The following is a 15,170-nucleotide window of genomic DNA, read 5'->3' as shown; positions in this document are numbered from 1 at the left end:
GAAAAGTCCTTGTTTGGTTTGGTTTATACATGACTTATTTTGAGTGAAATGCTACTAAAATTCTTTAAGATGTTCAATACAAAAATATTAACGATTTTGGTCAAAATATGCCAACCAAATAAAGAAAGTTACGAGAGTATACCACATGCATTCTGATTACATGTCGCATTTCTAATGTTAGTGAGTTTTGGTACTATAAAAGTTAATATTCACACACATTGTAAGGATATATCCACACTACAGACACACTATGTCTAAAGAGAACTGCTCAAATAAAGGCAAATCACTTACTTCCCAGAAGCTTAAACCCAAATTGGTTGTACGGATACACATCTTTTACCTCAACACCAATCACAACGTTTGTGGTATTTTAACTAAAACCAATTGTTAGCTCATCTTGTAGTATGCAATTATTAATGAGGCATTGAGAAATGAGTGAATGTAGGAATGCTTATTATTTAATGTAAAGAGAGTTTGTGTATGGATGAAATGAATTACTCATGTAAAACAACTTGGGTGAAGAAGGTCTTTGGCAACCCCACCATAATTGCAACCCCAATAATGCAAAACGATAGCAAAAAGCAAATTTAATTTAATCCAAATATTTCCTCATTTCGTTTTCTTTAAACCATAAAATTAAATTCGATTTTCGATATTTATAACCATGAAAAAGAAGAGTTGAACATTGTGAGCCACAAAAATATACTAGGAGAATTTATTTCACACGTAATTTAATCCAACTTAACTTTGAATTTTATAAAGAGTTGAATCGGTTGATCCATAAATTGGTGTGGGGTGTGCCTCACATTTATCAAACACGTTGCAAGCACCTTAGACGAGAATTGAAAAACAATCGAAGAAGGGCCAACACATGCTTGATGTTGGGACGAGGAAGTTGGCTCGTTGTGACGACACGATGGACGATGTCGTGACGAGGCGAACAAGATGTTGTTATGTTACGACATGTTCTCCTATTTGGCAACCACGTTTTAGACTTAAAAAAGAACTACTTCTCCCAATTGGACTCTAATTATTCCAAGGATATTTTAGTATGATTAGAACTCTAATCTAATCCTATTTATGTTGGGAATTGTGTCCATATTGTAGTAAAAATGTAATGGTTTTCTATGTATTTGAACGATGAATGAATAAATAAAGTTAATTTCACATTTCACTATTATGTCTTTTGTGTTTCTGTCTTTCATTCTTTGCATGCATAGCGAAATTATGACAAGCAAATATTAGCTCATTGATTGTCTAAGTTCAAACTGATGATGAATGACACTGTAAGAACGTTTTAATTGCGAGAAAGACAACTTACTTCGGTAGATAATCTAAACAAGTCCGTAATCCCATAAAAGAATCAAAGTGGGCGTTTGATTCAAATACTTAGAAGGATTATCATGGCATCTACAATTCTAATTGGGGAGATGTCTGATTTTAGCTATTGAAGCAGTTGACTCCACGGGTAGAGACACAGATGTACTCATTGAAAGAATGATACATTGGACTAGACCCAAGTTGAATTAATTCTGAATCCGTTTGTGAATTAATTCACTTGTGATGCTCATGCTGTGATTTACCTAAACTTGAGTTAGTCACTAACCATGCGTATGTAACTCATGTGCTTTGATATAAGTGGAGGCTTATGTTTTAAAGATGATCGAGCCCATAACCGGTATGTTGGGTACATGACTGATGTATGACATGAATTTACTAACAACAATGGAATTCATAGCTCAATTAAAGAGTTAGTATTGTGTGGATTGATAAATATGGAACGTAACCACGAGTTGCTTGTTCTCGAATGAGTAATTTATCACAGTTATTTGTTGAAAGTGGTCATATTAATCATTAAGAAGACATAATAGTGACAATAAGATAAAATAAGATTGTATTGAGTGAAAAAAATTAACTCAAAAGAATCGAGGATATCATATGAGGGTAACACACACATGAAGAGGTCATTAGACAAAGCAGTTGGATCAATTGGTTTCGTAAAGAGTATACAATAAGAAGTTTTTAGTTATGGTACTTTTTGTGGACTGAGTCCATGATTAAGTAAATTACGAATTATCGGAATGATGCTTCTGGACATAATTGCAATTACTAGAGTTTAATTGTATATGTGTGATTGGTCCATCCACTAGCTCAACAAAAGCTCAATCGGATTGCATTTTAATCAAAAGAAAACTCTACGACTTTGGGAATAATTTAATTGAGTTGATTTATTCGATGTGGAATTAAATTAAGTAGTCATGAGAATTTTTCAACTAGAAATTTTGATTAAAGAATTTTCATGAAAAGTTAATTTGAAAAATTTTAATGATTTTTAGGAAAATTAATTTTGATCAAGAAAAATTAAATTAATCAAATAATTAAAATTAATATGGTATTTTTGAAAATTAGTTTTCATGTCAAACAATTGACACAACAGGTAATTTAACTTGAAAATTGGATCTGAGATCGAAAATTTCGCCTGGGAATCCAAAACTGAGACCGAGACCCAAAAACTGGTCGAACCGGGCTTAGTATGTGAAATTGGGCCGACGATCCAGTCGGTGGCAGGACCAGACCAGTTGAGTCATCGTAGAATCAAACCAAATTGACTCTGGGTGTCGCACCTGCGATGGCACCACCAAACACAACTGTGTCAGTTGTGGTGATAGCAGCATTTCGGTGGTCGACGCGTGGTCCTTTGGTGGTTGAACAGTGGAGGAATCAGACTATTACTGAGACTCTACTAGATAATTTGATTTCAAATTAACTATTCTAAAAATAATATTAATTTAATAAATTTAATTTAATACTTATCTTGATAAAATTTTATTAATTTAATATTAAACTGATTATCTTAATATTAAATTAAATTAAATATTTATCTTATAGATAAATATTTTATTAGTTTAATAGATTTGATATTAAATTTAATCTAATATTTATCTTGATAAGTATTATATTAATTTAATATTAAATTAATTAAGTTTAATCATAATTGAACTCTCTAAACTCTTCATATATAAAGAGAGCCATGTGTTATTATTTTTCACACACTTTAATTCAAGAGAAAATTCTCTTAATAAATTATTTCAGAAAACTTCTAGAGATACTTTTTATATTTACAACTTGAACCCAAAGTTTAAAAAAATTACAAAATTACTCTGTCGGTAATTTTGTGGAAAATTTACGAATTCGAAGCGAGTCCACACTCGACAGACGTGAGCTTAAGGATAGTGGAGAAGACTATTCAATCGAAGCGTTCATCTTAGACGAATCAAAAAGGTATAATTTTGATCAAGTGTTTATTCATTTAGATATCACAACCGAATTCTTATTTTTGGAAAAAAAAATTAAAACTTTGATTTTTCCACAAATATATTTTGTGTTACGTTTTCCAAACTTGATTTTCCAACAATTTAAAGGGGCGATTGTATCTTTGTTAGATACATCAATCAACAAAGGGTTTTTTTCTGGGGGCGACAAGATGTAATCGTAAATGAGTTTTTGTGAGAGTTACATGGTAATTTTGGAGAGTATTTTATACCCTTTTTGTTAGTGCCCTATGAGATTTAGGGTTTTGTTTATCGATTTGCACTTTAGGATTTTTAGGTTTGTTTATGGGGTTTGGATATTGTACATTTAGTACTTTTAGGTTTATTTTCTCCGTATTGTACTATCGTTTGTTTACTCATTTAGTGAAAAGTTGAAGACTCATTTGCCTATGATTTTTCACTCTTTAAGGGCTTTCTACGTAAAATATTTGTGTGTTCGATCTTTTCTATTTTTCTATTTCGTTGTTTATACGGGTTGATTCATAATTAAATTTGTATCAGAATCTGGTCCAGCTTTTGCAGATTGACTCTTTCAGTGACAAAAATGATTTTGGATATTGAGAAGTTTGACGGATCACAACTTTCAATTTTTGGCAGTTTCGAATAATTACAGAAGTAGCTATGTGGCCAAGGACAAGGGTGTTGATTCGTTACTCTCTACACAATCTGATTGAAGGTGGAGTCGTATTAGATGTTAGACATGTGCCTGATTTAAAGTAGAATCTAACTCCCTTTTTGGTCTTTAGGAATCAAATAGTTCATAGAGTGTTTGAGGTAAGGTTGGTCGTAGAGGGTTACAGACAGGTGGAGAGAGTTGATGTTTTCTCTCCTGTTCAGGTATTATTGGCACTTGTTGCATTATACAACTTTAATTTGAAGACTAGGAGTCTTTCAGTTTCCAAGTTCGAGCACGATTTAGACTTGATTGACATTCTGCAAAATTTGAATTTGGCCCATGATGGGGAATGGAAAAGAAGGTGTGATAAATACGAGTTAAGGTGTAGATTTGTGGGGTGTGCCTCACATTTATCGGACACGTCGCAGGTACCTTAGATGAGAATCGACAAGCAACCGAAGTAGGGCCAAAATAGGCCCGATGTAGGGATGAGAAGTGTCGACTTGTCAGGACAGCGCAATGGATGATGTCGTGACGAGGTGAATGGGACGTTGCAATGTCACCACGTGTTATCCTATTTGGTAGCCGCGTTTTAGACTTCAAGTAGGACTGCTTCTCCTAGTTGGACTCTAATCTAAGCCTATTTAAATGGGTCATTGTATCCCATTTAGATACGCCAATCAGAAAAATGGATTTTCTTTTGGGGGCGACAAGATGTAGTCACAGATGAGCTTCGGTGAGAGTGTCATGGTAATTATGAAAAGTATTTTATACCCCTTTTGTGAGTGCCCTATGAGATTTAAGTTTTTGTTTACCAGTTTGCTTTATGGGATTTTTAGCTTTGTTTTTGGGGTTTGGGTATTGTACGATTAGTACTTTTACGTTTATTTTCTCCATATTGTACTCTCGTGTGTTTACTCATTTAGTGAAAAGTCGAAGCCTTCTTTGCCCGTGGTTTTTCCCTTTTTGAAGGCTTTCCATGTAAAATATTTATATGTTCGATCTTCTCTATTTTTCTATTTCATTGTTTATACGGATCAATCCCCAAGTATCGGGACAAACCGACTCAATCGATGGTTGAACTAATTTGATTTATTCTATGATTTTTGATAACTTATTTGATTAAACCGGACATGGGCACCTTCAATTTTTTAAAATTTACAAGTTATTATAATGATAAAATTTTAATTTAACCCCAAAAATTTATGATTCATCTTTGGTTTCCTCTATAGTAATTTTTTTTGCTTTGCTCTTAAAACCAAACAAACTAATCTAACTAATTAACTTAAAAACAAATAATTTGACCAATTTAATCATTGATACAATTTTAAAATCTAAAAAAAAAGTTGATTAAGTCTTACCCCAATTGGCATGGGCATTGTTGCCAATGCAGGAGGACGTGGGTTTGAGTTCGCTGAAGCGTATTATCCTCCTATTTATGGGTTGGGGTGGAGCTATAAATAGTTTTAAACCTTGTATAAAAAAACAGATATAATTAAAACTTATAATAAGACTATTCAAAGAAAAAATATTTGAAAAAAGATCAAGTATTGCAAGGGTGTCTTCAACAACTTTTATGGGTGTCGGGCCATACCCTTTGTTATGCCAAAAATTAAATTTAGACATTAAAGAACACACGTGTGATTACGATGTAATAATTGATGAATATGTAACATTGGGACTTGTACATAAAATTGACATAGCAAGCTCAATATCCACGTACGATTCCTAATTCTTCCCCACAGATTTAATAAATGACCTATGTGACCATACATGAGTCAACAAAGAAGGCTGACCATGGGTAAACAATTAGTGGTTCATCACATACAGGACCACAAAAAAAAGTTAGTAATTAAATTCAATACCCATAATAAAACTTAAGTTAGACTATACTTTTAGTCTTTAAATTTCAATCTTTATCAAACGATATTTGTTATATTCATTAAGTTAAGCAATGTTATTTTCAAAATCTGACGAGGCAAACATATTATCATATCTCCAATGATATGTTAGTTTGTTATTTCCACATATTACTCATTAAAAGTCCAGTTAATAGATTAGCGACCGTTATTTGCATTAAGATTGAAATTTCAAAAAATCCTAAAGTATAGGAACTTAGAATGATCTAATTGGAGAATATAGACTATATGTGCAACCGTACATATAGTACAAGACTAGTCATTGAATTTACCTAAACGGATTTAAAAGCTACTATTTGGGTTAGAACTAAAATTTCAAAATTCTAAAAGTACAGAGACTAAAATTGTTTAAATCAAAGTATAAGAACTAAATCCAAAACTTTCACAAAATACAAGCACTAATGGCAGAATGTGGAGTGTGCCTCGCATTTTGGACGAAACAAGGTTGACGTCGGGACAAGGAAGAGCCGATGTCTCGACGACATGACAACGACGTCCCAACGATGCGAAGAATGACATCCCGACGTGGCGACGTGTACTCAACTTAAATCGGACTTCTTCTCCTTGTTAAACACTGATATTTTTTCTCAGTCAAACTCTGACAATTCTAGGGATATTCTAATCAGATTAGCCATGAATTTTTAGTCTATAAATAGAGATTTTAGCAACCTTAGAGTATTCGATTCAACAACATAATTAAGAGAGACTTTTGTGGGAATTTTGAAAGAACTTTGTATTTCGGGTTCGGATTTGTTTATTGTTTCTCCATCTTGTATTCCTCTTCGTTTTTTTGCTATGTTAGTGAACTTTTCTTTTCCTATGGTTTTTTTATCTTCTCCGGAGGGATTTTTTCACGTAAATATTTATGTCCAATTTTTTTCATTTTTCATTCGTATTTGTTGCATAAGTCAAATTTATCCCAACATAGAATTTAACCTAAAACATAATATTTTGTAAACTAAATTTAATACCCATAATAAAAATAAATCATTTTCAAGCTTATCCTATAAATGAATCTTATTCATTATTAATACCAACAGGTGAGGTTCATGCATAGATTCAAATTTTAGGGCAAAATTAAGCCAGCTAGTTCGAAAAAAACAGCACACCAAACAATGTTTTAACTAACGATTGATGAGCTTTGTCACTTCGGTTCTAATTCGAAAAAGAAAAGCAATTAATAATGAAAATTTGAATGGTGGAGAGCCTCCTCACCATGTATATTTGACATTAATGCTCCTTTTAAATGTCACCATAGGAGGATAGTGATTTTATGTTTGAATTTTTTTTATGGATGAAATTGGATTAACTCATAATTAGTAGGCTAAAACACAAAATTAGATTGGGGGGTTTACTTTAAAACTCTTGTCCGTTCAATCCACTGTCTGAAAATTATTGGATGAGAATTAAGTCTTAACATCCATGTCTGATGATTACCAGCATAACGAATGAAATTATTGCCTAACAAACATTTAAATAAAATTATTCTTATTTATTTTTGGTTAACATATATTAAGTCATTATACTATTCATAAATTTAGAAGTCAGTCCTTGTACTTTTAATTTTAGGAATTTAATCTTTCAATTTTTGAGATCTCAAAAATTAGGTCCAACTGTTTACACTGATAGAATTATTTTGTTAAATTCAATTTCATTATTTCGTCAATTTTTTTAGTTATATTTTTTTATTTCAAAATATCACATCAATAAATTTAACAAAAAAAATTAACAACTTTAACAACTGAACCTGAATTTTAAAAGGTGGAATGACTAAATTCTTAGAAATAAAAGCTAGGGACTAAAATTTAATTTTTTTAAGAGTACCAAGACTTATGACATATTTTAACCTTTACTTTTAAAATTTTAAAATTATTTATTTAGCTCGCAAATAGGGTGTACTTGTCTTTATCCTCGATGACTCATAATTTTCACCCATTTAAACACTAAACTGGGGGTGAGCATTTGATCGAATCGAGTGTAAAATTTTGAGTTAATGGAGTTGACGAGTCTTATTTTATCATCCTAACTCGATTTGAAATTTTTTATAATTGAGTAAAATAAAATTCGAGCTAAGTCGAATCGAGTGAAATTGTTCAAGTTAAATTAAAAAAATTAAACATGTCAAATTAAAATCTTGTTATAGTATAACTAATTCCATGTTAGAGAACATAAATTTGAAATAATATATATTTGAAAACTTTTTCAAAGAAAAATAATTAAAAAACAATTTAGTATGATAAACTTGAATCATTAATTAACTTATTTAGATCCCCAAAATTATTATTCTAGAAAATTCTTAATTTTTTAATTTTCTTTATATATATTTTATAATTTTTTGTAACTTTTTAAAAAAATATAAATTTTGGAATTTTTTATAAATATTTTGAATTTTAAAAATTATTTTAAATTTTTGAAAATTATTTTTAATTTTTTTTGTAATCTTTGTTGAAAGAGACTAATTTGCTCATTTTCAAACTTGACAGGGACCAAAAGGGTATTTATTCCAATCTATTATTAGAATTATTCAAATTGTAAAATTCAATTTGATTAGAACTCGAAACTCAAATTACTTATTCGAGTTGACTCGAATTGTAACATCCCAAACCTGACCTAGACGTTAAGACAATGTCTGAAGAGTTACATTAACGTTATTAAAAAAACTAACTTTTATAAACACAGTTTAAAATCATCTAACAGTTTATAAATAATCATAAGAAAACCCAGTCATTAATCCAACAACCTTACAAGTCATAGTACGAAGAAAATACTGAAATTACTAATAATATAAAAAGGTGATAAAACAGAATGACCGAGCTTCCACTACGCCAACCTGATCAAGATTGTGAGTTACCTGAAATTCAGTCAACAGACAAAATGAGTTGATAACTCCATGTATATAATGGATGTAAATTCAAATAGAATCATAAGTATAACGGTAAATTCCCAAACTCGTGTTTGAAATCAGAATCAGAGGATATTCAATACGGTCTCAACAAATAGATGAAAAACAAAACAATTCAATATCAAAATCAGAACAGATTAGAAACAGATACAGTTTTACTACATCATCTTCGACCAAGCTAACACACCATTAAGAAAATTTAATACTCATCTAGCCCTACACACCACATAGTGTCGGTATGACACATTCGATACGATTGTAGACTAGCTGCCAAATCAAGTTGTGATAAAACGCCAAATTCATATATAGCCTGTGGTTTAGCCACTGAACTAGAACATATCACTTCCTCCTTTACACACTTCCCATCCAATGCAGATGCAAATTATAGATGTTAGAAGTCAACAACGTACACATAGTTATTCACATACAGTTTATATTCAGATAGTACAGATCAATATCATTAACAATCATTGCATTTAATATATATTTAGCTAATCAACTACTCAGTCTCGGATCATTAGATAGCAACTTATACGGTCTAATTTAGATCATATAAACACTAAAAGGCCTATGTTTGAGTCAAACGACGCTTACGACCTTAGGGAAAAAAATTCATTTTTGACCCACACGTCCGTGTGGTTTGACACGACCTAAATAACTGGTATGTATGGCTCCACATGGCTTGGCACATGCTCGTGTGCCTCACACGACCTAACAGACGCCCGTGTCTCTGGCCCATGTGGTCCCTAATGGTAATAGTGAGTCACACGACCTAGTCACACGCCCATGCCTATGGCCTGTATGGTCTTTAATGGCAAAGGTGAGTCACATGGCCTGCCACACGGCTTAACACATGGACATGTAATGCACACAGCCTGGTACACGTCCGTGTGGCATCGACAACCATATTTTCTGACGTCTGAAATTCTCAGAAAGTCGGGTTTTATGTACGCACCCGAAGTAGTTTTGACATAGAAACAAAGCAATGAAATCCCAAAGCCTGAAGTAACCAACCGAAAACCAATTAAACAACTACCATGATGTAATTTGCACAATTTAACTCATACTGAACTATGTCGAAAACCTCAACATAACACTTCCAACGAAACTAACGCTTACCAGCAAATCAGTGGTGACCACTCGAATAACTTGTCAAGAATCGTTACTTCCGACACCCACACCTAAGATAAAAAAGCCAAAAGTCGCTTGATCACAAGAATTCAACTCAACAAAAACAAAGTCATTTCAACAAAATGAACCTGACGTTTTTAAGAAATTGTCAACAAGATTCACACAACTATCAATCAACAATACGACGAACGTACTCACCCGAATGCACTGCAGAGGATTTAACGGTAACCGACGAGAAGGAACGAACCAAAAACCAAAAAAATAAGAAAGAGGAATAGGAAAAACAAAACAACAAAAGAAAAAGGAAAAGAAGGGAAATAACGTTAATTTTAATGTTTAAAGCCTCCGGTCAAAATTCTGACAATAATAAAAAATATTTCCTAACGCACAGGCCAAGATTCAAACACAAAACTAAAGAGAATACAAAAGGTTAACCATCGAACCAACAAGCTCATTCTTGTTATAGTTTTGCACATAATTAAACTTAAATTAACTATTCAAGGATAAAGTTTATGTTAAAATAAATAGCAAAACTTTTTAAAAACACAAATTAAACTCCTAACCTCGAACATATCAGTAGAACACATATCTATAGATACAATGATATCTATAGATACAATGATTTAATTATGCTAATATTTCTTAATCAAACATTCAAATTTTGGGGCGTTACACAAATAATTTGAATAACTCGACTCGATTAACTCAATTTTTTTCTAAATTGAATCGAGTTTTGCTCACTCCTACACTAAACAGAAATGCCATATACTAAAAAATGGTAACAATTTGAGTTTAATCTAATTAATTTATTATATTTACTAAAATGAGATTCAAATCAAATACCTATAAACTTTGTATTATATTATATCATTTTTTATGATCTATTTTGTAAAAATAAATGGTAAACTACACTAGTAGTAACTCAACTATTAGTTTTTTTTGGTTGTCCAACAATGAAAAGTTACAAAATTGTCACCTAACCATTCAATTTTATCTCGTTTGATCACTAAGTAACTAACGGTGACAAATTTTAAAATTGACATAAAATCAACTTTAATTCTCAACACTTATAAATTGTCAGTTTAGTCTTGATTCTAAAAAAGTTTAGTCCTTAACCTTTAAACGTTGTGTATTTGGTCTTTTTTTCAGTTTTGCTTTTCTTTGTGACATTGAGGGTTAATTTTAAAAGAATGAGAAAAGATGAAAACTATTATCTTGGATTTTTGGGTATTTTCGTTATTTTGTATATTTTTCAATCAACATTAGTTGATAAATTTATTTTTTTAGCTTTTAGGTGAAATGGTCACAAAAAAAATTGCAACAATGACCAAATTACAAATGTGTAAATGTCGAGGATAGATTTTTTTGAATCAACAGCACAATGTATAAATGTTGAGGGTTAAAGTTGTTATTATGCCAATTATAAAAGTTGCTATCGTTAGCCAACTAATGACCAAAAAAGACAAAATTGAATAGTTTGTTGACTATTTTATAACTTTCATAGTTGAGTGACCAAAAAAGAATTTACTAATAGTTAGGCGACTCTTAATGTATTTTACCCAAAAATAAATGCATGAGTTGCATGGCCGTGGTCTTTATGCCTCTTATTTGGTGATATTGTGTTTTAGACCCTTAAAATTTACACCATTATAATTAATAAATGATAAAATTTTGTTTTGGCTCCCAAAATTTCACAATTCATTTTCAGCCTCTACTATAAACCCTTGAATAAGTATTAATAATAAGATTAGAAGTTGAATTTTTTTTTTGAAATTTTATTTTATTTTATAATAAAATGCCTAAAATTACCCATTATCCCTCTTCAACCCTTAAATAAAAAGATAAAATTATTTCAACACGCTCAAACTCGCGTCTTCCTATACTAACAACAATGCTGATAGCAGCCAAGCTAAAACTCAATCAGTTCAACTTTTAATTTCTTGTCAACACAAATATGAAAAAAAAAAGTAGGTGAGGAAAAGTCAGCTAAAATGTCCTTCCCAATTATTTTGTAATGACAATATATATTATCCAAGGGTCCATCACACAAGTTTTTGGTGAGATATAGCCAAATGAAGCCAACATTTTTGAAAAGATAAATAGCCTAATCTTTTGGCATGAAACTTGTCATGGACCTACAAGGCATGCATTCTAAAGTTAACACAAAAAGGATGCCACACTCAAATAGTTGAGGGTCCATCAAATTACATAATTTACTCAAAAACTCATGTTATTTTTTCTAGGGGTTATACTTTCCTTTACGTAGCTAGTTTTCTAAAAAACAATTATAATGGTTCTAATAAGATAAATTTATTATAAATATGATCACACATGTTATCGGAGATCACTATGTATAAACAACAAACAAGAACCAAAAAGAGAAAAGAAAATTAGACACACAAATATTTTACGTGGAAAACCTTCAAAAAGTAAAAAAACCGCGAACAAATGAAGCTTCGAGTTTTCAGTAAATGAGTAAATAAACGAGAGTACAATATGGAGAAAATAAACCTAAGTGTACTAAACGTACAAACTCAAACTCCGAAAACAAAACCGTAGCTCTTATAGAGTTCTCTCAAAAGAGTACAAAATTCTCTCCATAGTTACTACAAAAACTCTCACCAAAATTCATCTGTAACTATATTTTGTCGCCCCAAAAAGAAAAGCCTTGTAATACTACATCTTTAATTGCCTTTTAATTGGCTTCACAAAATAAGGATATAATATCCCTTTTAAATAGGCTAAGATTAGAGGTCTAATTATACTAAAATATCTCTAGAGTAATCAAAGTTTAACTGGGAAAAGATAACAGAGTTTAATTGAGAGAAAAAACCCAATTTATATGGGGATCATGTCGCAACGTCCCCATTCGCGTTGTCACGACGCTGTCCGTCATCGCAACATCGGGAAACTTCTCTTTGTAACGTTGTCATTGTCGAAACCATTTTTATTTTGTAAAACATGGTCGACTTTTAAAACGAAAATGGAGTCGCCACCAATCTTTTTTCAAGGTGTGATCGGGTCACCTTGAGATTAATCATTTTAATAAAACATTTTGATTTATTAAAATAATAATTTTGGTCTACAAAATTCGAGAAAAAGGGCTCGGGAGTCAGTTATGCATGAGGAAGGATTAGCACTCTCGTAACACCCAAAAATTGGTACCTAATTGATTAATTAACATCCTAATGTTGAAAATTTGAAAAGATTTTAAAATACGATTCTCTTTAAAAACCTGAATAAATCGAATTTGATGTTAAGACCTCCTTGTCCCAAAGTAATAAGATGTCACATCCAGTAAGTTAGGATACGACATTTTAACCCTCGAAACTAAGCTTGTCTCATGCATTAAAGTTTAAAAAGGATATTCGGTTATTTGGATCAAAAAAATCGAAACCCAGTAAGTTAGGGCAGGATTTTCTCAAAGCTCCAAAGTACCGAATATTGCCTTATTTTTAAAAGTTTTCTTTTTTAAAATTAGGGAAAATTGACGCAATATTAAAATGATGCGTAAAAACTTTGATAAAAAACAGCAATATGAAAATACAAATAAACAAATTATAAAACACATAATGGCAATTATTTAAATACTAGCATCAATAATCAAAGACCAATGAATTTAAAACAAAGAGTATAAAATAAAAAATATATAAGGCAAAATAAAATGTAAACAAATTTAAAAATAATGAATTTGAAAATGAACAATAAGGGAAAAAGAAATTTGAAATCAACAATATACAAATCAATAAATAAATTATATATAAAAAAGTAGGTAATATATATAAGTTTGGAATAAATAATATATAAAAAATGAAAATAGGTAATATACAAAGTAATAATATATAAATGAGTTTAAAAATAAATATTGTGTAATAAGGAATTTAGAACAAGTTATACACAAAACATCTTAAAAATAAATGGTATATAAAATAGATAGTATAAAAAAATTTGCAATTGATAATATATGGAAAAAAATTTTAAAGCAAATAATCCAACAATTTAAAATGGATGATTTATAACACGAGTTTTTAAAAAATAAACATGTGTGACATAATGTTAAAAACAAATAAAATATATAATTAATGGAAGAAAATTAAAGAATGATATGGTTAAATGAATGAACAATATGTAAATAAGAAAGTTGATGGATAAATAAATGAATAAAAGTAAAAGAATAATTAATGATTAAATAATTAAATGGATAAATAAAAAAGGTTAAAAAAACGTTTAACTCTCACAATATGAAGATTCAACGAAATTCCTCTACCAAAATCCAACTCAAATGAAAGCAACTTAAAAAGAAACGAAGATGAACGAAGAACAAAATAAGAACAAGCCACAGAAAATAAGAACGCAAGAGAGGGAGAAATTTGAGTGATTGCTCTTAAGAATTATTATTGCTTCTAACTCAAGTGTTTTACAATGAAGGGAGAGGTCTCTATTTATAGTTGTGCCTCCCCAAATCCAACAGTATAGATCAATTACATCAACGGCTAAGATTAAAGGGTATCTACAAATTAAATCTCTAATATTACAAAATTATATATTTTAAAATTGCATATCCTTGAAGATTATGTTTCCATATGCGTCAAGCTTGCAGATGGACCTTCAACCTTTTCAAGTAATGAATGGGTCATTCCGATCGGGTCAAATGATATAATTTTGGACTGGACTTGGACTTTGTTTTATTATTTTGTGTTTTTTTTGTGAGCCCGGGCTAAATTGACCTATTACAGTCATCTATTCGACCGAAAATATGAAGCACACCCTACGTATATCTATATTGTAGGATTGGAATTTAAAACCTCAAAATATTCAAAAATTCAATTTGTTATTAAGCGAAGATCTCAGTGGTATTATTTGTGATTATTAATACACTACAGTTGTGGTGAAAAATTATAATTGAGTTCCTTTAAACATAAAAATAAAAGGTTATATGTTAACTATTATTAATTGGTAGTTTGTGTTGTCAATTGACAAATCAACCAAAAACAAAACAAATTCAATTGATATATGTAGCCAATCAATTGGACCCCTCTTGTTATTGCCTTTTCAACCTATCAAAACATGTGTATTTGACAATTTGATGTACTATTATTGGACCAAGAGGGATTAACATAATTATATACCATCCCTCTTTATAACAATTTTACCTATAATATGTTAACATTTTAGAGGTTATCATATTATTTAAAAATTTTAAATTATATTTTATTAATAGTACTAATTAGTGAGATTTAAATAATAAAATTAATAAAATTTAGAAATAT

This window comes from Gossypium hirsutum, chromosome D04, assembly GCF_007990345.1.
Source record: "Gossypium hirsutum isolate 1008001.06 chromosome D04, Gossypium_hirsutum_v2.1, whole genome shotgun sequence".
NCBI lineage: Eukaryota > Viridiplantae > Streptophyta > Magnoliopsida > Malvales > Malvaceae > Gossypium > Gossypium hirsutum.
Note: the sequence above shows the minus strand (reverse complement) of the source record.